Source organism: Triturus cristatus, chromosome 5_1 (genome assembly GCF_964204655.1).
Source record: "Triturus cristatus chromosome 5_1, aTriCri1.1, whole genome shotgun sequence".
NCBI classification, from domain to species: Eukaryota; Metazoa; Chordata; class Amphibia; order Caudata; family Salamandridae; genus Triturus; species Triturus cristatus.
In genome coordinates this window covers 843,512,086-843,538,886 of record NC_140587.1, presented here as the reverse complement: position 1 = coordinate 843,538,886, position 26,801 = coordinate 843,512,086, and positions in this window count along the sequence as shown.

The window sequence follows — 26,801 nt, the reverse complement described above, 5'->3', positions numbered from 1 at the left end:
TCAGCTCTACTAGAAGTGTCCGAGTCGATTCGTGAGTGCACGGATAGGGGAGAGGAGGCCATGCTGGTCCTCCTCGACCTATCCGCAGCATTCGACACCATCTCCCATGAAACACTACTCACATGCTTGCAAGAGGTGGGAGTTGGTGGGACCCCTCTTGCCTGGGTCAAATCATTCCTCACGGATAGATTCCAACAAGTGATGCTGGGCTCCTTCTTTTCCACCAAGAAACCGTTGACATGGGGGGTACCTCAAGGATCTGCCCTTAGTCCGCTCCTGTTCAATGTATACCTGAAGCCTCTGGCAAAAGTGGTGGAATCATGGGGCGTCAGAGTGATCTTTTATGCTGACGACACTCAGCTGGTGTTCTCCTTCAAAGATCATTCTGAAAGCTCTCTGCTAAACTTTCGCCACTGCATGGTGAATATCGCCACCTGGATGTCCTCAAACAATTTAAAACTGAATACAGATAAGACGGAAGTCTTATTTTTTAACCAGAAATCCCCCATCTATTCCAGCCTCTGGTGGCCGGCTAAATTAGATCCTCTCCCTGTACCTGTCCAAGCTGCCCGCAATCTGGGCTTCCATTTTGACACTGCCCTATCCTGCAAGACCCAAATTAACAAAGTCACAGCGTCTTGTTTTGGAAAGCTCCATATGATTAAAAAAATCATCCCTTTCCTGCCATTAGACTCATGCAAGACAGTAGTCTACGCCTTCATAACTTCCCATTTGGACTACGCAAATAGTTTGTACGTTGGAGCCCCGGCGTTTCTCTTAAATCGATTACAGACAGTACAGAATTCAGCGGCCAGGTTGATCTGTAATGTCCCCTACCGTCATTCCATTACACCCCATCTGATCAAACTGCATTGGCTCCCAGTGAGATTACGTATTCAGTTTAAATCCCTGACCCTTGCTTTTAGAGCTCTTAATGGTCGAGGCCCCGCCTACCTGAGACACAGACTGAAGATCTTTCAAGCATCCCGAAATCTCAGATCTAACCATCTCCGCCTAATGATCTGCCCCCGTTTTCCTCTAGCGCGAACGGGAGGAAGGGCCTTTGCTGTAGCCACCTCCAGACTGTGGAATCACCTTCCAACAGATTTGAGATTCCTGACTTCTGAGCCTCTGTTTCTGATCTAGCCCACTCTTTTCCTCCTGAACTCCTCTGAACCTCACAAGATATTGTCTTCAGCGCCGGGACACCTCCGTCGGAGGTAGCTGCACGCTTTACAAACCTCTAAAATAAAAATAAATAAATTACCATCTAATGTGTTTTATGGTAATACAAAGGCTATTTTTATATATACCTTGTGTGGTGTTCCTTTTGTGGTGTGCCTAGTGTGTTGCTGCTGTGTGTGTGTGTTGCGCAAACGCTTTACACATTGCCTCCGGGATAAGCCTGACTGCTCGTGCCAAGCTACCAAGGGCGTGAGCATGGGTTATCGTCGGCATGTAACTCCCTTGCCCTGACTAGAGTGGTGGTCTCTGGCCGGCTTTGGCGCAAGCCCTAGCCACCCAGAGATCCCATTTCTAACACCTGCATTTTGCTGGTGCATAGCAGGAAGACTATCCACAGCATGAAAGGAAGCCCAGTCAAGAGCCACACCTGAAGACCCACAGATGCCATGGAGACAATGATCATGCAGCTCCGATACCCATGAGGGCCACAACACCCACTGCCACCACCCCCAGCCCCCTCCGGTCCCTCCCCCCGACAGATACATACCGTGCATGACACAAGAGCCACAAAAAGTGCATGATGACTCACATTGCCAAAACAAAACACACATGTGTGGCCAGAAGAACGAGAAACAGTCACACCACTGAAGTAACAACCAAAAACTTTATTGAAATACAACACAAAACACCAATGCAGAAGACTCCTGTCGGGTCCGTCAGGGACAATCTCTTACGTCACAGCCTGGAAAATAAAGCACAAAATCAGGACGTGTGTCATGCGCACATCAAAGAAGCGAGACATAGAGAAACAGAGAAGGAAAGAAAGCCCGAGAGAGAAAGAGAGGGAAGGAAAGGAATGGAGAGAGAGAGAGAGCGAGAGAAGGGAGAGAGAGTGAGAGAGAGAGAGAAGGAAAGGAAGGGAGAGAAAGAGAGAGAGAGACACTGCCACCCCTGCGCACCCAGGCCCCACTGTTTACCTGCTGCCACCGGTGTGTCCACCAGTGGGCACACCATGTGCCAGTGCAAGCTCCAGGCCCTAGTCCCGCCACCATGGCATGGTCCACATCATGCGGACCTACCCCGTGGCCCAGCAGGTCCCACACATGACGCTGAGTCCTGAGTCATCAATGGCAGAGACCACATCAGTGCATACACCATCATCACAGGATGCACATCCGCTCAGCTATTTCGTTGCCACTAACCCTGTGCAACACCAGTCAGAGCCACGTGGTGGTAGGCCTGTGACAGTCACAAGGCTTCTGTTGCCACTAACCCTGTGCAACGCCAGTCAGCACCACGTGGTGATAGGCCAGTGACAGCCGCAAGGCTTTGGGTGCCACTGACCCTGTGCGCAACAACTCATGGGCCCTTTATGATTGAGAACCGTGGGGTGTCCGTCATCCAGTCACCACCGGCAGAGGGGAATCTTACATTGTCGGCCACTTATATTTGTGGGGTCACATGGCCTGGGACGCCTGTGCCTGATGGGTGTGGTGTGTGTGCAAACCTGCCCTCAGGGAGTACCGGTGACATGCAGACAACTAGTGTAACCACAAGACCCACAGGAGATCTGGGATAAGGGAACAAGAGGCACGGGGCACTAGATGCCGGCAGCCTCCGGCATATATTATTAATCACAAATGGGGCTGCTCCCAGCTGGATGTCCTAGATGCTACAGTTTCTTATAATGTGAGTGCAGGCGTCTCACAAAAAGTGGGGACTGGTCTCACACCTGGTGTCATGCTTCATCATTGACCAGTCCTCGCCCTCTAGAAACTTGGTTTGGTAGTGGGCAGGCATACACCTGACGACAGGAATGCACTTCTAAACTAAGTGGGGGCCCTTATATCCAAAAAGTGAGTTAAAAGGCCATTATAGATGTCAAATTAGTTTTAATATGACTGACATCTATATGGTATTTGAAATAAGTGATCGGTGTATTGGGGATTCCATTGTCCCCCCACCAAATTCAATGTGGTTGACATGTTTCTGCCTTGTGGCATTCATCAGGACCTAGAGGGAAATTGGCGGGCTCCACTCTTACCAGACTATGGTGAAAGAGTTTCCACTGTGTGGGGTGAAAATTCACACTCCACTGAAATACGGCTTGAATCTAAAGCCCTAGGGCTGTGATAAGGTGCCCCATAGGAGGGTAAGCGCAGCAGACCCCTTTGGTTGAGTGTTCTGTGGTACATCCTCCATGTTTGCACCTATAAATTCTCTCCTCCTCACCTCGGTGATCGCTGACAACTAGACCAGTGACCTGAACACCACCAGTGAGTATGCCTGTGAAAGGTAGCTATGTGGGCCTTCCCTCGGAGCATAGGCAGAGTGGTCTGGCCTGGCCTTTGCTGGACCAGCACAGGGCTTGCAACGATGACTCGAGGGCTCTGGGCGTGGTTCAGTCAATGTCCGGACAAGGAAGTGACTAATGCTTGTGTCCCTGTTGTAGTGTCCACAGCACCCGGAACACAATAGGCAATGTAGCACACTGTGACTGGCATCCCACTAGATGAGCATCATTGATGTAAGAAAAATCACTGTCCCTACATTCATCCACACATTCATACATGAATGATGAAAGACATGACACAGCAGTGCGTTACTGGATGTTTAATGCACATCCAGTGGAGTTTTGCAGCTGGAGCGGTACAGGGACATGCCAAGCACACTTCACAATATGGGCCTGTGGGGGGCCAGCCAGAGTCCATCCAGGGATGACAAGTACTGCAGAAGAGGAAGGGTACAGTCCCAAGTCTGGTCGCCGTGTCATTGATAATCAAACAGCATATGGCAGTCCATGTTGCGGTCCAAGGTGAGTGCAGTGGAATGTATCGGGGGTCAGTGGAAGGTCATGGGGCCATGTGCGGCACCAAGCAGAAACAGCCCAAGTGGCGGAAATTAATGCTAGTGCCTCCTTCTGAACTCAAACCCATCCACGTCCTTGGATGTGTGCTCTGCCCCACCACTGGGTGTTGCAGTACCGGCTGCAGCACTGTGTGGCAGTGACACATCAGGTGCCGGAGTGGATACGCCTGCTGCACTGTGAGGCACTGACACACCAGGGGGCGGAGATGAGGATGGTGTGGCGGCAGCAGCATTCATCAGCGCCACGCCTTGTAGCAGCAATGCCATGATGAGGATCTGCAGGGCATGGTAGATCCCAGCTACATTTCGTAGATGTGCAGCAGTGGCTGCCATCCTTTCCGCCTCCATCCACACCATGCCCTCCATGAGCCTCCGCATGTGTGCCAGCTCACGGCTGGGATCGCTGGAGCCACTCTGAGCGGTCAGGTGTTCTTCTCTCCGCGTCATGACTCCAGCGATGTCAGTCAGGGCTCGTGGGAAACCATGGAGCGGGCCGTGGGTGTCCGTTAGGGACTGGAGTAGGTCCCATGGATGGTGTCCAGTTTGGTAGCCATGATGTCGAACCCCACCCACACCTGCTCAGCCGTCTCCCTCTGGCCCTCCAGCACATGGCGTTGGAAGGCCATGTGTTGTTCCTGGGGGTCTTGGGAGACTGCCGGGGCTGTGGGTGCCTCCTGCTGGGTGGTTTGGGTAGTGGGTGGGGTCACCTCGATGCAGCTGGGCTGCCCTGATCCTGGAGGTGAGTTGTGGATGATGTCAATGATGTCTTGGAGGGCTTTGGTGTCGATGCTGGGGGTGTCCTCCTCGTCATCAGTGAAGAGTGGCTGGGACTTCTCTGCAGGAGGTGTTGACGGTGCCCCTGCAATGTGAACGGGAGATGGTGTATTACAATGTGTCCACATGTATGTAGTCGCATGGTACATGTTGACATTCAGACAGCATGGCATTGTACATTGTGACAGTCTGCAGATCAGGGCCATGACCCAGAGTCATTGTGGGTGTGCACTGTGCTCTGCTTGATTGTGCATGTGTGCCATTGTGGCCATCTCCACCTGTCCCCCCAGTACCTGGTGGTCACTCACCCTGTTGTGGTTGTGTTGTGTCCTGTCGAGCAGTGTCCGGTCCCCCGACTCCGGCCACAGTCTCCATGTTGTAAATTGGCAGCGATTGGCTTAGCATTAGCGGAAGCCATCTAGTATTTAGAGGCTATCTTGTCCATTTTGTGGAATCCATTTTGTATTTCTGGCAGCCATTTTGTTTGCCATGTGCTGCCACGTGCTCACCATGTGCTCTTTCCTCCCTCAGTATTGACTGCACTTGTAATCTGCCTAGAAACAAACTATATTTAGCATCTACCACCTCTGCACATGCCCAGTTGAGTTTGCAGCTGTCCTGTGATAGACTTAAAGAATGCTTTCTTTTTGATCCCTATTCATCCTGATAGCGAATATTTGTTCGGTTTCACTTTGAATAATCAATCGTATAGATTTTGTAGAGTTCCTCAAGGCTATACTGAGAGTCCTAGTATTTACAGTCAAGCATTAAAAAGACAACTTGATTCTTTCGTTTTGTCTGAAGGTGTGGCTTTCACACAATATGTCGATGACATCTTGTTGGCAGCCGATACCCCTGAACAGTGTGAAAAATGTACTTTGTCCTTGCTTTCTTTTCTTGCTTCCCATCATCACAAAGTGTCACGAAAGAAATTGCAATATTGTAGACCGAAGGTAACCTACTTAGGTCACCTTCTGTCTAAGGAGGGACGTGCACTCACACCAGATCGCATTCAAGCTATTCTAGACACACCAGTGCCCCGTACTCAGAAAGATGTCCGTGCATTCATTGGTCTTACTTCTTTTTGTAGGCAACGGATATTAGGGTTTTCACATATTGTTAAACCCCTGTTGGCTCTTTTGACTAAAGATACTCCAATGCCCCTTCCATGGACGACTGAATGCCAGAATGCTTTCCAACAATTGCAACAAGCCCTTTGTTCTGCACCAGTATTAGGCACTCCAGATTACACCAAGGCTTTTACACTCTATGTACATGAGAAAGATGGATGCACATTGTCAGTTTTAGTGCAGACACACGGTGACAAACAGCGTCCCTGTGCATATTTTTCAGCAGTACTTGATCCTGTTGCTCGTGCGTTACCTGGATGCTTCCGTTCAGTTGCAGCAACAGCTGTGTCAATACGTCAGAGTGAATGGATAGTTTTGTCACATAAGCTGTTAGTGCTAGTACCCCATGCGGTTGATGCCCTTTTAAATCAGACGAAGACGCAGCATTTAACTAGTGCTTGTCTGACAGGATACAAATTGACATTGTTGGCCCCTCACATTACACTGAAGAGATGTGCGACACTAAACCCAGCCACTTTGTTGCCATACCCGGTGACTCAGTCTCAGTCACAGGAGTCTCATGATTGTATATTCCTTACTGAGGAACAGACAAAGGCTTGTGTCGATTTGCAAGACACGCCCCTTTCAAGTGTTGATGGGGAACTATGTGTTGATGGGTCCTGTTTGAAGTCACCAGATGGTGCAACGTCAGTTGCATATGCAATTACAACACTTCAGACGGTAGTTGAGACAGCTCGTATTCCACAGAAGTCAGCTCAGGCAGCTGAGCTGATAGCTTTGACACGAGCGTGTGAACTTAGTACTGACTCATCTGTGAACATTTATACAGATAGCCGCTATGCTTTTGGAGTGGCTCATGATTTTGGGCTACTCTGGAAGGAGAGGGGCTTTCTTACATCCCACGGGATGCAAATAATGCATGGAGAATTAGTACATAATCTCTTGACTGCTTTAACATACCCGAAGAGAACAGCAATTGTTAAATGTAGCGCATATAATAAAGTAATTGATAAGATAGGACAAGGCAATGCTTTTGCAGCCCAAACAGCCCGTGAAACTGCCAGGCAGCGAAGCACCACGTCTATGTACGTAGTGAAGTCACAGGCTGAACGCTGGCATGATACCAGACAGGAAGTGCTAGATATGCAGAGATCTGCTTCTGCAGAAGAAATTGAGCAATGGTCTAAGGAGGGAACATTGGACAATGAGGGCTGTTGGAGGAATAATGAGATGAGCAAGTGGAGAATGCCTAAAACATATTTACAACCTATGATTCATATGGCACAAATGGGCCGGCACATGTTGGAGCCTCCTCGATAACGAAATTGCTCACGCAAGTTTGGGAGCATCCAGAAATTGCCGGCACAGCTAAAAAGATGGTGCAGTCTTGTCTGATTTGTCTTCAGCATAATCCTGGTAAAGGGACACGAACTCCTACAGGAGGGTTTGCTACGCCAACCGCACCTTTTGAAGTTTTGCAAATGGATTACATCCAGCTTGAGCGCTGTAACAACTTAAAGTATGTTTTGGTAGTGGTATGTGCCTTCAGTAAATGGATAGAGGCATACCCTACGAAGGACAATATAGCTCTCACTACAGCAAAGGTGCTTTTGAAGGAATTTTTCCCTAGATTTGGTGTTTGTAAACTTTTATGGAGTGATAACGGACCCCATTTTATTGGGCAAGTTGTTGAATATGTCCTGAAGGGGTTAGGGATAAAGCAGAAGTTTCACGCTGCTTTTCATCCACAATCAGCAGGGTTAGTGGAGAGGTATAACGCCACACTTAAATTAAAACTGGCGAAAATACTAGCCTCCACATCCTTGAATTGGCCAGACGCATTACCTTTGGCACTGTTGTCCATTAGATCAGTGCCACATTCGCGGTCTGGTCTTACACCATATGAGGTGGTGTTTGGCAGGCCTATGAACATTTGGGGAATTCCTAAACCACGTCCCATACATGATGTGCCATGTGTATTGATGAGTGACTATCTATCACAATTGACTGACAGTTTGGTCTCTATTCATCAAAAGGTTCGAGAAGCTCTTCCTGATAGGTCTGCAGGTGAAGGCCATGGACTTCGGCCTGGAGACCAGGTGATGATCCGATCGTTCCAGAGGTCGAGCAGCTTGGCGCGGCCCGGAGCAGGTGCTCCTTTCAACGGGAACTGCGGTTCGAGTGACGAACAGGAGGAACTGGGTGCACTCCACCCACTGCAAGAAAGTGCCGTCTACCTTGGTGGATCCTATTGCCTTGATCGACCATCGGGACATCCTGGATACAGAGAAAGGTCAAGCCATATCACCTGACGAACCTGAGGAAGTCTTTCCGGACCACGTGATTCCTGGAGTATCCCGATACCAACTGAGAAAGAGCCTGCATCATTGAAATAGACTGGTTGAGCAACCGCCCTGGGTTAGTGAAACGGAATGCCGATGTGGCAAGGGGGGGATCAGTCCTGTATAGTGTAGCGACACCCATCTAAGCCCTCGGTGAAGAAACCAACGGGAGCTCCAACGATTGTTTCCAACGACAAGCTGATCATGTCCACAATAAGATCAACTGTTGCTAAGAGAAAGATAATTTGTGCTATAGGGTTTGTTGTTGCTATGGTGGCTGCAGCAGTAATAACCTGGTTCGTAGAGAAAGTGGCTCCTGCTCGAGAGCTTTTGATCGCCAATACTCCAGTTTCAGTTGAACACCACTACTTTACGCTTCCCTACCATGAGCAGAAGCATCGACAATCCTACTTAAATAATACCTTTATCCAGATGTTGCATCATACTCATAATGCCACAAATACTACCAACTGTTGGGTGTGTGGGATGATACCTGCACATCAAAAGAAAGGAGGAACACCTTTTATTCCTATTCCCTTTTCTCATAATGGTTCTTGTCAAGCTTGGTATGCGCTTCTGTTTGCATCTGGAAGACGTACAGTAGGCGGGATTCTTTTTCGCCTTAATAAAGTATGCTACCAAGATAAAGATGGTTATCCTCAAGCCAAAGGGATCAAATGGGAATGGGAAGAGTATCAACCGGACAATATTTCAACACCATATGTCTTCACAAATATGAGAACTTTTACCAGTAATGAACAATTTGTGATTTCTGTTACTAGAGCTAAAACAGATCTATGTATAAGCAGTATTGGGAGAATTCCAGTGGGGAAAAGCGAATGTACTGTAATTCTGATTATTGAAGGTGTAAATAACAGTAGTTTTATAGCCTCACATAATACCTACATTATCTTTGGTAGCCAAGGATATTATCAACTACCTGCTGGATGGTCAGGTGTGTGCTATTTGTCCTTTCTATTGCCCCCTGTGTTTCTGGCACCTGCATCATACCACCGGGGCCTTAAATTATTCAACAATATCTCTAGAAATAGATACAAAAGGACAATAAGTGCTGACGAAGTAGACCAAACTGATACCACTCTGCAACAATATGTCGATTTTAATTTAGGTTTGTTCTTCTTTGTGGGTGCTGATTTAAACAGTAGGAAAATAAGATGATCGACTAGAGTTGTGGAAGCTGTTACCAATCAGTCTGATATGGCACTTGGGAACATTACGGAGGAGCTGCAAATTGCAAGGATTGTAGCTCTCCAGAACCGAATGGTTCTAGATGTGGTTCTGGCTGATCGAGGTGGTGCATGTCGCATCATCGGTAGCAGCTGTTGCGTATTCATACTGGATCACTCACCTTCAGTATATGACGCAATATCAAAACTGCATAAGATTGCTGCAGAAATTCATCCAGAGACTGGCACTTGGACTTTTGCTGGATGGTTTTGGACTCTTGTTTCTGCTTGGGGCTGGAAGCTACTGACTATCCTGTGTGTAATGGTTACGATACTTTTTACATGCTGTGTATGTATCCAATGTGGTCCAATGCTTTGCTCCATTTGCATCTCTGTCTGTATACCTGTCAAAAGAAATGTTGCAGAAACAAAGGCCCAACAAATGTTGAATAAAGAGGTGGCCGAAATAATGCTAATAGATGTACGGGATGCATTCTTAGATTACCCCAGAGGAACGAATGTCTTCAGCTAATGCTAAAAGGTTCGTCTGTTGTAAATTGGCAGCGATTGGCTTAGCATTAGCGGAAGCCATCTAGTATTTAGAGGCTATCATTTTGGTGGAATCCATTTTGTATTTCTGGCAGCCATTTTGTTTGCCATATGCTGCCACGTGCTCAGCATGTGCTCTGTCCTCCCTCAGTGTTGCCTCCTCTTGTAATCTGCCTAGAAACGAACTATATTTAGCATCTTCCACCTTGGCACATGCCCAGTTGAGTTTGCAGCTGTCCTTGCAGCTGTTAGTAGTATGTAACTGTCAGGATGTGTTTACTAGCATTGGCAAACTGTTAACTCCTCCTACTTGTCGACTGTGCATTTCTATATGACCTTATATGTACATAAAACCTTCTTCTGTGGGTATAAAAGGACCATGCTCCTTCTGTTCGGGGGTGCTACTTTCATGCATTACCGAAGGGTGCTGTGTGAATGTAGTTCCACCTCATGAGGTTTATTAAACTTTGTATTTTCTATTCCAGTTTCTGTGCCAACTTCTTCCTATTGCTCTGAGGACTCTGTGCAGAGAAGGGCGAACCCCTTGCACTGGTGGTCCTAGCTGAGGTCCACTTATACATCCACACTGATGACTGTCGACACCAGCTCCTCCATGTCATCCAGCACGAGCTGTCGCGCTGGAATCCCACCTCCAGTCTGCATTGCTGCCTTCTGGTTGGCTGTGAGTTTATTCTTGGTCTTGCGCTTGATGTCAATCCACCGCCTCTTGGCCTCGTCCATTGACCTCTTGTGCTCTCCGACGGCATTCACCTTGTCCACGATGTCCCGCCATATTCCATTATTGGTGCCCAATGACACGTTGGAGGTGACAAACAGTTGTTGATGGTGTTCCATCACCTCCGTGACAAGGATCCTGTTTTCCTGCAGACTGAACACGTCTTCCTCTTCTTCTTGTCCTTGCCCTTCCCTGTCCCCGAGGGCCCAGGCTGGTCGTCCGGGGTGCTTGTGGGGTTGCACTCATCCTCTGCGCCTGCTGGTGGTTTGAGGAACATGGCGGCAGGCTAGCGCCGGCCGCGAGAGGCTCCGTTTTTTTTTTTTCGTCTGAAGCCTTCCCGTTTTATTTTTCGGTTAGCCGTGTCCCGTTTCCCGTGACCGATGGCCCGTTTCCCTTGTATGGAGCTCTACACCCTGGACGGAATGATAAGGATGTGATGCTCCTTACACCACTTACCTGTGTGCTGCACTCATAGGGGTTTGTTTTTCTTCCCCTTTCTCCTGGACGTTCGTGTTGCTGTCGAGGGCGGAGCAGACTTCGGCGAGCGCTTGGACCCAGGGGGGGAGAAACAGCGGATGACAGACTACGATTCGCTATGCCTTGCGTCACCGGCGCAGAGTGAGGAGAGCTGCGGAGAGACCTGGGGAGGTTTCCGGTGTAGGAGTGTATGCAGAGATTTCGCCGGGGAGTGGAGGAGAGTAGCGGCAGCGTTTCCAAGGATCAGTCCCACCCGCACCCGTGGTGCAGTGTGCTGCGACCGTTCCAGTGTTGGTCAGCGTCAGCGTTCATGGTTGGTAAGGCGGCGGAAGGGAGGGGGTTTATGGCCTCGGACCTTCAATATTGGTGAGATCTCTCGGGTCACTCCAGATACTCTCTCTGTCACCCCCCCATGTTGTCATCAGAGCCTGTTTAGTGTCCATTCTGTTCAGTGTATTTTTTCGCGAGCTATTTTCCAAAGTATAGGGATGGACTCTCTTGTTATAGAGCCTACCCCCGGTATTGAGGTTATAGATCCTGAGATCGCGAACGGGAGTGAGGGGGTCCTAATAGCCTCGGCTCGCTATTCCCCGGTGGAAAAAGTGACGGAGAAAGACAGTGGAGGTCAAAGGAAGGGACCTGCCCTAGCTATTAGAAATAGGTACTTACTGCGTTCACTACCTGAGCAAGAGCTGTCTGCACAAGAACCCACTGTGCCGCCTAAGACACCTAGGCATAGGAAAAAGGATAGGAGGGAGAGAAACAAGCTGGGGGAAGATAGAAAAGGTGGGCGTATTCTTGTAAAAACTACTCCATCACTGAAATCATACTTTAAGATAATGGAGAAGGAGAAGGAGACTATCCGCAACTCTACACCCTCCAGCAGCTCTATAAAATGCACAGTACCACCTAAATCATCTGGTCAGGCTCACGTCTTTCTACCATCTCCACAGAATTCTTTGATTCCTCACACTGAGAAAATTTGCCTAACTAACAAATTTTCCCCTTTATTATGTGAACCAGACACAGAAGTCGACATGGGTCTGGGTAATACGCCAGTGAGCTCAGACACAGGAGACATAGGAGGACACCCTGATGGGGTACTGCAATCTGACATTCGCAACGATAATCCATGTCATAGTGGTAGTGAGACCGCAGAGGAATCCCCAAGTGGAGAACACCCCGGGGGGGTAACCAGTTGAAGAATCTCCTTTTCTTCCTCCGTGAAGATTTATTAGCGAAATTGCTTCCCAGGTTTGAAATCTCTGAAGGGAATCAGAAGGTAATTTCAGAGAAATGTACGGCCCTAGAGTCAAAACTAGACGATATTTGTACCAGAACAGAGGTACTTGAAAATAAAGTTGACACTTTAGCAAAAGATTTTCAAAATCACTCGGATACCATCTCTGTTCTGCAGACGCAGAATCGGGCTCTTCAAGGAGACATTGAAAGACTAGAGATCCACGCCAGAAGGAACAATTTGAAATTTTTGAAGATCCCTGAAGGAATAGAGAATGGAGATGTAAAGTCTCTGATTTGTAAACTCCTGAGAGAGGGGGTCCTAAAAGATAGACCAGACATCGACCTGGAAAAGGAGATCCAGCGAGCCCATAGAGATCCATTTAGACAACACCCAGATAGGAAGGCTCCAAGGAAGATCCTGGTTAATTTTCTCTCTTTCTCAATTAAGGAGTTGATCTTGGGGCGAGCTTTGAAAGACACATCACTGCATATCAACTCCGTCAAATATCTAATACGTTCTGACGTGGGCAGCGCTACAGCCCAAAGACAGTGGGAATTGGGCTCTCGAATGTCTGAGTTAAGAAGCCTGGGAGCGCAGGTGATGATGAAGTTTCCCGCTGCCCTAAGAGTGGTATGGAGAAATAAGACGCACAACCTTTCCTCCGTTCAGGAGGTTGATACCCTTATATCTCGCATGAAGGAGGTTTAATAGGCATCCATTTATGATTTATGCACAATATCTGGGGAAAAAAAAAAGAAGTAAATAAAAAAACAAAAAAACAAAAATAAAAAAAATACACAACGTATACAAGGTGTGTGTGTAGGTATAAGGGACTATATAAATAGTGACAAGGTTATTGGGTCACTGGCTAAGTAAAATATGTGCAATTGAGAGTGGTGGGCTCTGTTCGAAAAATCGGGGGCCTCTCAAACAGGCGATTATTATCGCCATGGTAGTTGTGGGGGGGTTCCTCATGGTGGGTGGTGGGTGGTGGAGGGGGGTGATAGGGTGGGTGGAAAAAATAAATAAAAGATTTCCTCATAGAGCCAGCAGCATGAGTTGTAGTAAACTATTTAACACTCCTTGGGTATATAAGTCAGATCTGGATATCTTCTGGTGCATAAGAAAATTTACTCTCTGGAATAATGAATTCTCTAAACAAAACTAAAATAATCAGTTGAATGTAAATGGATTGAGAGATGGGAGGAAACTTAACAGAGTCTGCGAATTTCTGAAAAAATCAGGAGCTCATATATGCCTTCTACAAGAAACCCACCTGGAGTTTCAAGAAAGCAAGATTGCCTTTGAGAAACAGAGCTGGGTTCAGGATCTCCTGTGCTCTCGTCAAAGTGGAACTACAAGAGGGGTAGCGATATTAATTCGAGGAAATAGTAAAATTAGAATAGAGAACCATGACACGGACACGTCAGGCAGATGGCTGTCTGCTCAGTTAAAAGTAGATAGTTTTTCCCTGACATGTGCAGTTTATTATGGCCCCAATCAGGACTGTCCGGAACATCTGGCCAATTTGAAGTCATCTCTCTTCAATCTAAATGCCCCTATTATTTTGGGGGGTGACTTCAACTTGGTTCTTGATAAAAACTTGGATAGGACCTCTAGAGCCACTGCCGCTTCTCTTCCCAAAACAAAATTAGAACTTAAGAACGTAATGAAGGACTTCAATTTACTGGATATTTGGAGGACTAGGAATGTTACGGGCAGAGACTATTCTTTTTATAGTCATAGATATAGGCATCATTCCCGGATTGATTTTTTTCTGATAGACCAGATGCTTCTTTCCCAAGTAGTCTCCTCCTCTTATATTCCCGCTCTACTCTCGGATCACTCTTCAGTGGAATTAACAGTCAACTTCGTAAAAGAAGTACAAATGAGAAGGTGGACTCTTGATAGATCACTGTTACAAACGGACGAAGTAAAATTACAACTATCTACACAGTTGGAAGAATATTTTAGATTCAACTGTGGTTCAGCAAGTGCACAGATTGTATGGGAGGCCTTTAAGCCCTTTATGAGGGCGATAATAACCACACTCACGATCAAGAGAAATAGGGACAAAAGGAAAGCAGAAGCGGACTCCCTTATAAAAATTAAGTTGAAAGAACAACAACTTCAATTAGCCTCCCTAATGCAATATCCTAGTCTGGATGTACTACTGAATGAGTTAAATTCCTTAAAAGCAGAATATCAGGCTCTCCTTGATAAAGCTATTAAGGAAAGATGGAATGCGAGCAGACTAAGTAATTTCTCTTATGGGGAGAAGTGTGGTCGTTTCCTGGCCTGGAAGGCCAGAACAGATCGAGCCAAGAACCAAATTGGGAGTTTGATCCTACAAGACTCAGGGACTTTGACCTACAACAACCATGAGATATCAAAAGAAGTTCATAATTATATGTCAAAGATGTATGCAGAACAAGGAGACTTCTCTTCAGAGAAGGCTGAAAAGTGGCTTAACCAACTAGTCTTACCACATCTTACAGAAGCAGATAGGGTCTTTTTGAGTTCACCAATTAAGGAGGGTGAAGTTTATAACCAATTAAAGAGCATGGCAAAAGGCAAAGCAGCGGGTCCGGACGGCCTCCCAGTTGAGGCATATCAAATAAACCTAGAATTAGTTGTACCAATCCTTACAACCTTATTCAATAAAATACACCGCTCCGGCGAGGCTGTGCCACAAACATGGTCTGAGGCAACAGTGACTTTGATATTAAAACCTAATAAGGACCCTCTGATGGTTGAATCATATCGGCCAATCTCGCTGCTGAATACTGACTATAAAATCTTTGCAGGCGTATTGGCAACGAGATTGGCCAAGGTTATTAAATCAGTGGTCCACAGTGATCAAAGAGGCTTTATGCCGGGTAGGCAGCTAAACGAACTTACTTTTCAGGCCATCGCTGCCATAGATGTAGCGACTAATGAAAAGTCCCCCCTAACTATCGTGGCCATTGATGCCGCAAAGGCTTTCGACCAAGTTAGTTGGCCTTATCTCTGGGAAACATTAGCTGCATTCGGTATGCCTTTGAACTTTATAGCCTCGATTCGATCCTTATATTCTAGTCCCAAAGCAAAAATTTTAGTAAATGGTTTTCTCACTGAGTGGGTACACATATTCCGTGGCACTAGACAGGGATGTCCTCTTTCCCCTCTTTTGTTTAATTTGTATATCGAGCCTTTAGTTGTTAAGTTGAGAGCTGACTCGACCTTCAAACCTTTTAATATCGCGAGTTTGGAGTTGAAGTTTGCTCTCTATGCGGACGATCTCTTAATGTTCACACCAAACCCAGAAGAGGCCGTCCCTAGATTTTTGCATGGGCATAAGACTTTGGGGCAATCTCTGGGTATAAAATAAACAGAGATAAAACCGAGCTTATGCACTGGAATTCGGTAGAGGAACATTTGGCTGTTAAATCTAAGATGAGATATCTGGGAATATATCTAGTTCAAGATATAAATCAGACAACTAAAATAAATTTCGATAGAGTTTATAAGGAAATCTGTCATCTCCTTCAACGGTGGTCTGGGCTTCCGCTTAATATATTTGGCAGAGTGAACCTCGTGAAAATGACTATTTTGCCTAAAATTACCTTCTTATTTAACTCTATTCCGTTATCTTTTGATCCAAAAGACATAGCTAAATTGCAGGGAAAAATAGGTTCATTTATTTGGAACTCTAAATCGCCGAGAATATCTTGGAAAAAATTGACGAGAAAACTAAAAGTTGGGGGCCTTGCCCTTCCAGATTTACTTATCTACTGCCATTCGTTCCAATTTAAAAACTTCAGACGATTGGCAGATAAGGCAGACACTACTGTTTTAGGCTCCCTATTTCAGGCTTTGTTACATAATCTACCCCACGGTCAGGAATACTTTTTGTTCAAATTTGGTGATCCCAGGTTTTTAAAAAAAGTCAGATTGAAGATTCTGTTAGCTGCCCTAAAGAACTGGGTCTTTTTCAGGAAAAAGTTGGGAATCCCCTATTATGCTCCCCAGGCCCCGATATGGGAATCACCAGGGACCCCAGAGTGTTTGAAAGATCAGCTAGCTCGTCCTTTGAGGTTGGCTGGTATCACACATTGGGGAGATCTTCTAAAGGATACACATCTTATTGATTGGGATTCTCTCTATACCCTGACGGAGGGTTCTCTCACCAGGTTCAAATATTATCAACTATCAGGTTGGTGGGCTACTCTCGCGCCGGTGTCTTGTACATCTAATTCAAGCTTTGACCTCATAAGCAAGAAAGAGACCTGGAAAAGAGAGTTGGCCTTTTGGTATTGGGCCATGATGGGAGCAGAAGAAATTCCGGAGATTGAACTCTTAAAATTATGGGGTGAACAGGTTGACTTGGATTATAATAATCTTAAGGAGCTGTGGGAGGATTCCTTTGCTATGCTACATAATGTGGTTAAGCCAGCTGCACTTAAAAGGAACCATCTGTTCACCCTGTATAGAGTATATATCTCACCAAAGAAACTTGTAAGATTCACCAATCTGGAACATCGGTGCCCTCGTTGTAGATTGCTCGCCGCTGATGACATACATATGTTTGTGGATTGTCCTTCTTTGGCGCAATATTGGGCTAGATTAGGTGAATTCATTGCAGCAGTATTAAATGTTCAATTTACCATAAATCCAAAGATAATTTTGTTTGGGTTAGTTAACGATCATCAAACATGTGCCATTGAATCTAAACTTATTTTTTATATTATGTTGTTAGCAAGGCGAGAAATATGTAGGGCGTGGAAAAACGAGAAGGCACCTATCTTCTCAGATTGCTTGAAACATATCATGTTCACCTGTGAGTCAGATATTGCCTGCGATCCCTCCAGTGAAGCAAAGGTATGGGCACCCTTAATGGCATGGCGGAATAGATGATGGAAGTATTCCGATGATTTTACCTGGGCACTGTTGGGGCTCATTCTCTAACACCATCAATGGGCCTCTCAGTGAGTAAACGTTGGAGTGGACAGAGCAAACAGTAAAATGCCAGAGAGGTTAGACCCCTCCCCCTCTCCCCCCCAGGGTCCTAAAATCCGAATCGTACTTTTTCTAGTGGGGGTTGAGGGGAGGGTGCTTCCCTATTTGGACTGCCCTTCCCCGTCTGGTGGTATAAGAGGAATAAAAAAAAAAAAATCCTCTGCGCCTGCTCCGGCTGCCTCCATGGTGCTTGGGTGTTGGTCAGTTTGTGTTTGTGTGTTTTTTCTAGTTTTATAGTGATTTTTCCCACCTGCCATATGTGTATTGCAGGCCTGGCGCTGCGTATCGCTGATTTCCTCATCGCGCTTTGGCCCATCGAATGATTTTTCGCGTTGACGTTTGTGTTTTTATCTCCGTCCAGGTGGTTGTGTTGCGGACATTGGCCACGGTTTCGGCAGACTATCGCATGGTACCGCCTTGTTGTGAATTCCACGTTGACACAGGGTTATTTTACCGCAATAGGCTGCGATGTGTAAAGTTGCGTTAGCATTTTTTGGTGTTGTTTTAGCACACGTTCTGGTGAATACCCCCCTTGGGGTTAATAATAGAAAATATCCACCAATGGAGCATCGTTTTTGTAAAATTTAGTTAGGCCAACAATATTTATGTCTGGCAATATTTATATTGATATTCTCACCTACAAGCTAATTGATGTAAGAAAGGAACTTCTCAATCAGGTTTATTTGAAAAAATTGTATTCACAAAATCGTCCATGGGAACACTTTAGCATATATCAAATAATAAAATGCCACTTAAGGAACACCAAACAGACTTTTTTGGGATAGAGTATTCTGATGCAAAATGTTTTAATTAAATACAACATATTTAAATTATTCTGTCCACTGAACCACGTTTTTGAAAATTGACATTCCAAGCTAAGAACTCTGCAAACTTAATGAAATTTGCAAAGTTGTACAAAGAACTTTGCTATACCTCTAAAAACTGAAGTCCCAGAATGTATTCAACCTCTTGCATATTATTTAAATTTTGCTCCTAGGAAAACTATGATATATTACAATGTACAATATTATAGGTTTACCCTGGCCTGCCATAGTCTAATCTTGGCCATTTTAGCGCCATCTGCATTGCACTATTACCACTTTATAAGTTTGTGCTACAAATAGATATATTTTCTTCAAGTAGAGGGGTCTTTTCATGTTGCCTGACCTTTGCAGATACTTCTTTTATCTGTCCTATTTTGCCTTGCTTTTCGTGAGCCTGGCGTCTGGGAAGCCGCCGGATGAAGAGATACAGTGGCTGATTTCCCATCTGAAAAGAGAGACACCAAATTAAATAGTTGTCAAGAACTCAAAGTTTTGTTTTGTCAGTTCATCATGAAACCGCGATACCAACCGAGCTGAAATCAAAATGTGATGAATTTGATTACAAAATAATGGAACATTTGACAAGGAAATTGGTTGGAGAAAGAATGCCCTATGTCAGTGAGTCAGGGACGCTGTGCTAAGACGTGTCCGACCAGCTCAAGTCAAGTGTACATTTTAAAGATAATCCTAATAATTGTAACTGTTTTGTGAAAACAAGTGTGAGCCAGATTTACATTTAAATGAGGTATTAATAAACATTGCACTTTTGGGGGTAGATTTTCAAAAAAGTTGCGCAACGCGGCACAGGCCCCCGCGAGGCTACGCCGCTTTGCGCAAAAGGGAGGGAGCAGGAGAGCACCATATCTTCAGAGATATGTCTCTCTCCTCCCCTTTCCCTTCTGCCGGCGCTGATTACAGTTGCCGTGCGCCATGTGCACACCCTATCGCCGCAGCACTAGGGTGTGTGCATAAGTGTAGCATAGGTTTTGTACAGGAAGGTTACCCTTCCTGTACAAAACACTATGAAAGGCACGATGCAAAGCTTTTCTCACTTTGCATATGTTCTGCAGAGTGCAGCACGCATGGAAAGGCGGAAAAGCACGGAGAAATGAATACATTTCTCCTGCTAGCACCTCCTTTGAAGGGGCATTAACTTTTGGCGCAATACCATGTTTACAAATCTTTGTAAATATGGTTTTGCCTTAAAAGGCATAGGTGGTTCCATGGGAATGCCCATGTACCACCCATGTCACGCCCCCTCGGTGCAAAATAATGCAAAACAGTGCTTAGCGCTGCTTTGCGCCACTTACAGGATACTTATCTAGCGCAAAACAAGTGTTGCGCAGGAAAGAAAATAGCAAAACAAACCTATGCACTGGTTAGCGTCACTTACAACATTTATTTGTAGGTGGTGCCTCGCATGTTTGGCACACTGATGTCATGGTTGGGAAATTTTAAGGCAATTCACATATGTGCTGTTACTTTAAGTTGCACTTGATTTTCTTCCTTTTCTGTTTGATGTTGTCACAACAGTTGGGCTTTTCTTTTCTGTTGGTGCAAAACATTTTTTTTACATTTTTAATGTGTTAGGAGTTTTAGTTTCAAGTTTAATCTTTAGAGATTGCTTCATTTTTATAATTGTGCTTATTTCACTTACTTTGTGAGTGCCATTATCCACGTTTACAAGTGTGGAGTTGGATTTTTCAGTGGAAAGTCCTTAGTTTTTGATGAAGTACTTCTTTAATATCTAAGGAATAAAGGAAAGTATAAAATAGCAAGTTTAGTAATGTATTTTGAGTTTTGCATTTTCAAATCATGTTAGGATACATTCAAGTTCATTTAATTTTTAGACTTACCTGTGAGTGTTTCTTGTCATTCTCCCAGAGTGTTCCTTCCGAGTGTCTTAATTATGTTTATGTTTTCTTTCTTAGGTTTGATCTATGGTTAATTTTATTGCCTAGTTGGTATGTATTTTTATTTAGTGGAACTAGTGGAAGCTAATTAGTAAATATTTTTACTTTTAAATATGAGTATTTGTATTATTAATATATTTTAAATGTTAAATGTATATATTTTTTCAATGTGCTGTAATATTTATTTTAGTGTAATAATGTTTGTTTTTGTAAAATGTGCTCATTTTTAATAGTAAATGTCTGTTGAATATATGTGTTTAAACATGCAAGTGATTTAGGGCCATATGTAGGTAGCTAAATACCGGTCGGTAACGGCCGAAAATCGGTAAATATTCCGTTACCGACTGGTATTTAGCCCTTTGAGATGTAGGAGGCAGGTTTTAAGGATTCGGTAATTTACCGAATCGGTATTTTAAGGAATCGGTAAAATACCGGATCGGTAAATTACCGAATCCTTAAATCCTATGTAGGGAGCACTCAAGTGAGTGCATTTTTGTTTTAAGGATTCGTTATTTACCACCAACTACAGGTTGGTGGTAAATACTGAATACCATTTAAAAAGCTATTTTTTGCTTTTCTAGATATGCCATGTGGCAGACATACATGCCCTTAGGGCATGTATGTGCGCCACATGTGCACACATGCACGATTCAGGGGTGCAACAGGGTGTCAATGTGACACCCTGCCACCCTTTAATATGCTCCCCCTATTACCGAATCGGTATTTACCGAATCGGTAATAGTCAATGGCTTCTCATTCATTCCTATGGGCCTCCAGGCCCATAGGAATGAATAGGAAGGTATTGCTTATTACCGATTCGGTAAATACCGATTCAGTAATACCGAATATTACCGAATCGGTAAACTTTACGATTTATTACCTAAATTCTATTTACCGATTCTTAAATACCGAATCGGTAAAATTCGGTATTTAGGAATCGGTGAATAGAAATTACCTACATATGGCCCTTTATGTTAGTTTTATAAATGTATTTCTGTTTTTGTGTAGTTTATTTTTTATATGAATTTATTCATATGCAAAGTTTTTTTCCTCATTTTTAGTGATATTATTGTAGTTTATATGGTGAGTTTCAATATTTTTGGTATTGTGAATATGTGAAAATAAAAGATGATATTTTGTGTTTCGATATTTGTGTGTTCGAAATTGCTAAGAATAAATATTTTTGACGACCACATTTTTGTCTTCAATATTTGTGTTATTTTTTCTTAAGTATCAGAGGGCAATATTTTTGTAATCAATATTATTTTGGCAATATTTTGGTGAGTCGATATTGTTTTCCAAGATGTTTTGTAATGTAAACTTCATGTTCCCACACAGGTCTCAAACAGCAGGTACAGCCCATCTTCTGTACTTCCACAGGTCCAATGGTGTTCTGGAAGGTGTCAAGGGATGTCACATTTATGACTGACATTAGCTTGTGAGTGAGGGTGACTCCTGGCAACTCCCAGTACAATAGGATAAAAGTTCCCATGGATAACACTAAACACTTTTGCAGAAGTTCCTGTTGACCCACTACACACAATACCACAGCATCCCTATTAGCATTAAATTCAAGATAGCAAAACCCGTCTTCGCTTGTACAGAGTCTATGTTCCCATCAAGAGATGGAGCCAGAGGTATGAGTAAACTAATCCCCCTTGATCCCTTCAACCAGGGCTGTTTCCCCACTGTGTTGATGCCTGCCTGGCTGATAGGTCAAAAAAGGGCCTTTGCAGGTGCTATCAGAAATCTGCTTGTGGCAAGGGAGGCCACATTGATTTAAATTAAGTGAATTGGCATAGTCAAGCTGGTCTTTCTTCCAAAGAAACAAAACATCTCCCCATGCCCAGGCCATAGTTTCTATACTGGCAGCAGTTTTCGCACCACATCATAAGCTGGGTGATGCTTGGAAACGAATGCAGATTAGCCTCCAGGGGCATAAACAGTAAAAAGGTAGCTTTCTAAAAGTCCCTCTTCCCTAATATTTATCTGTCTTCACCTGTCTTATTTTAATAAGTATTAAAGTCAGACCTTGCATTATCTTCTGCCTGTTCCATGCATGGGATAGCAGAATTAAAATGTACTATTTATTCCCAGTGTTTTTCTTTGGGCAAACCTTCCAACACTGACAATAGCTTTTGTGGGGTGGACACTGTAAGGACATGTTAACTTTAAATTTCTACAAGCCCTACTTTTAAATACCATGTATCCTGCATTGTGGGCTACAAGGTCTACATAGGGATGACATATTAATATTTTAACGATAGGCTTTCTTTTGTCATTTATTTTTCTTTTTTACAGGTTGGTTTGCAGTTTTAACTGCAGCAGCCAGGCTAAGGAGGTAGGCCAGGAGGTATGTCTGTTTTGTCACACTAGTTGATAGAGCAGTAATAATAGTCTATAGCTGAAATTTCACTTTCTGTGCCTTGAATTTTAGCCAATTTTGTCATGTTTCGGTGGTCAAGACACATGCGCTTGTGCCTCATTAACAGTGTCCAATGCAGAGAATAAAATAAAAACAGCATCAGTCCACAAAAATGGGGATGTATATGCAAAAAGAGGCAGTTTCTCACATCATATATTTCACTGAGTTAGCACTGACTTTTCAGGTTTCAGGAATCTTGACTGGACAATGGATTTTTCTGCAAAATCAGCCTGAGCATCTCTTGCTCTGCTTATTTGTACTTATCTGTGCAAAACGTAATTCTTAAAAAAGAGGTTATATTTCAACCACATCTCAAACTCTTAAAAACTCTCAACACGTTCTACTCAAAAACATCAATTATGGAAATATTTAGCAAAATGAAAGTTTGGGTACCAGACCTTAACAATGGGGTTTCTAGGTAACTCATATCACCATGACACTACATTTCTAGATAGTGACCTTGATAATACAATTCACTGCATTATGGGACCTATAGCCTGGTTCTGGATCTAACACTCTTCATAATGACTTAAAAAAGTGAAGCTCTTTACTGTACAACTTGTGTCATCTGGTTAGCCCAATTTAAAATTATAGTTCTCACCCAGTCCTATTAACAACATCACATAATGTGCAATTTCAATTCGCATTGTGCAAGTTTAAAACCTGATGCCAGAACTACAGAGCACGTGAACAGGATCAAGTTTAATAGTGAATATTACACACAAAAAAATCTGTTCAACTGAAAATACTCTTTTCTAGACAAATTTAGCATATTGATGTGTATATATATTATGTTGTCAAGCATAATGAAAATTTTAAACAATAAAAAAGCACTTCTCTAAAACCTAGTCAGAGCAAGGACTGAAGTGTTTCGATTAGGATAGCAAATATTACCGAAAAATCAGGCAAAACTGTCATTATATAACTGCAAAAGATCTATGTGATTTTACATAGCCAATAACATCTACAAAAAAGTGAAAACAAAAAACACAGTCATCAAAATCATGTTAACCCGTTCCGTGCTCATGACGGAACCACGCCGTCATGAGCCACGGGCGCCGTGTGCTCATGACGGAGTCGTTCCGTCATGCTGCGGCTGTTGGCGGCCGCTCCGCCCACGCGGCGCTAATTCCCCGCCTGTGCGGGCGATTAGCGCAGTGGGTGGAGTCATGACGGAACCACTCCGTCATGAGCACAGCTCAACCGTGACTCATGACGGAGTGGCTCCGTCATGAGCACAGCGCCACCGCACTGCCCCCAAACCCCCCCCCCAGCGCTGCGGCGGAATTCCTGCCACAGCCAAGGGGTTAAAACATTTGCTATAAACAATAATCTTAAATCTATATACAATTTTTTTTAAGAGGAAAAAAGTGCAGAATTTATTTTTAAACCTTATTGATATAAATGATTAATATTTTATGAGTTGAAATTGAATAGAATCCTGGGAATGTTTCTCTAAGAAAAATAAAAAAGTTCATAACACCTGAGATTGACTGTGGTGTGGTATTCCAAATCAAAGGCACCAAAAAGTATATTTTAATTGTATTTCAGTTTTGCTCACCATTTTTCTCAAAGAAACAGCTGCAGTTGAAAACTTTGCAAATAGCCTGTGGGGGATAGGTCTACATATCTTACCCATACTACTTTAAAATACTAGGCATCCTACCGTGTGGGTTACCAGGCCTATTTATGGGTAATTAACTTAATACTTAAAAGTAGGAATCTTTCCCACCGAAAAGGCTATTTGACAGGTTTGGCTACTGATCTAAAAGCTTCAGCAGTCAGGCTAAACATGTAGGCCTGAAGCCATGTTTTCCTTGTTAGCCTAATGTGCATTTAACTTCCATTCAATTGGTGTATTTCCAGCTTCAAGAACCGTGAACTTCCTAGAAAGGTCAAACTTAGGTCCAGAAAACATGTGGGGTCTCATTATGATGTTGGGTAGACTTGGGTCTGCCCAACACCGTTGCGGAATCGGAACTAACCAACCTCCAATTGACAGTCCCAACCACATTATTAGGATGCGACCGCTCATGGTGTGGTCGCACACTCCCATTTCTCTATGGGAGCTTGTGCTGCTGCCGTAAACTGGCCGTAGCCCAACCTCCCATAGAGAAATGGATGTTTTTTGTTAATCTCGCACCGTAAGGTGCCTGACCCTCACTGCAGGGATTAACAGGGTGCCCCCCTAAGTGCCCTCTAGGCCTCCAACCAGAGGCCGCTGTGGTGAGGGGGCCCTGCTAGGGGGCCCCAAAGTTTCTTTCGGACAAGCTTTTCATGTCATAATGTTGGAAAGCCAGACAGGAAAAGCCTGTCGGAAACTGGCATCAAAATCCCCACAGCGTAAACGCTGTACATAGGGGATTATGAATGGCTTCCGAATGGCCCAAGGCCTACTTGAGCCCGTCAGAAGCCGGTCGGTCCGACTGCCCGGTTTGAAGTCCGACAGCCTTCGTCGTAATAAGGCAGTTGGATTTGAAACCAACGACTTACCAAGGCTTTCCAACTTACATCGTAATAGGGCCTTTGATATATAGGCATATTCTTTCATAACTTTGTAGATTTAGCTGTATTCTTAATTATGTAAACTTATGTAAATTATGCTAACGTTCGGCACGTTTGTAGCAAAATGTTTGCATTGGAGCAAATGACCAATTCAAATGAATGGATTGTGAACATCTATTGTTTTTAGCACTTTTGTTTTTTTGTACTTATATTCTAGTGCCAACTACAACATAGTGCTAAATGCTGGTTTTGCATTTGCCTGATTTAGCCTATTTTCAATGTTCTTACGAATCAGAGCACAATCCCTGGAGGCTGGTCAGCAGTACCCTAGTGTGCAGACTTCAAAAACCAGCAATACAAGCCAGTAAAAAATGGGGTGAGGGGCATGCATATTGGGGCATTTTCTAACAAACTCAGCCAGAGACACTGAAATGCAGAACACGCAATGCAACTTCCCTGCTCTAAAAGGACGTATAGCTTTCTTATTAGGATGCTTATACATGATAATAATTCTTCTATAATCAGCATCATTGTCTTGCTATTTCCCACTTAAACATACATGCTTCCACAGTGCATTACATGTAGGTTGCATGGAGCCTAACATAATTGGCAGGTTGGAAACACATTCTGCATTAGTGTTAAGCATAGAGGGTGTGGGATGATTGTGAAACTTCTATGACAAAGGACAGCCACAAGAAAAGTGGACACATTGACAAACGTTTTTGGTACGCAGAGTGAATGAACAATCTGGAAAAATAACAACAGAAGTAATGGATTGCATACCATTAAGGAAAACAGCATTTTCACTTGCGTAATTTAGTAAGCAACTGGAGGAATTCCTTCGCAGCCATGTCCTAAGCAACTGGAGATAGGAACCCTCAGGAATATGGATGCCATGTCAAACAATTACTTCTTACCAAAATGGAAGAATATCTAAAGAAAAGTAAAAATGGTGTCATGAAGTCAGAACTCTGGGAATTAATTAATAAAACCGAAGCAAAAGTAAAACAAAATGTATATCAACAAAATACCAAAAAGGCAGAGTTGTACCTTCCAGCGAGTCAGGATGGGTAAAACATTGACTTCCAAAATCCTCACTCTGTGTGCGAGGGCTGCACCATGTTTCTCCCCTCTCCTTCTCATACAATGGCCCACATAATGACCTAAGAGCTCTATTAGGGGTGGTGTGCCATGGGCTGTAGCAGTCCTTGCACATGGACTACTTAGCTGCATTTACCAGGGCTTTGCGCCACCAGAGCATCACTTTTTGCGACGCTCCAGTGGCGCTGTGGCTTGCACCATATTTGCTCTGAGTGGCTTAACACTGCTTTGTAAACATGTTCCTCCTCAACGCAGTTTTGTGTGGCAAAGGTGGTGCAACGGTTTTTGACACAGCTCCAAATTTATAAGGATCTGTAAATCTGAGGCAGCTCCAAAAACGTATGCCTCCCCAGGGGAGATGTAAGAGTAGCGCAAAGCGGAGAAATACTTTTATTTCTCCTTTTTTTTGCTTTTTCTATGTGTGCTGCATTATGGAGCACACATAGAAGGAGCAAAACACCATTGATGCTTGTTTTTGTGCAGGAAGGTGTAGCTTCTTGCACAACAACAATCATCCCTGCAACACAGGCACCCTTGCATCATTGTGCAAGGTTGCCTGTGCTGGCACTTGGCTGCTCTTTTT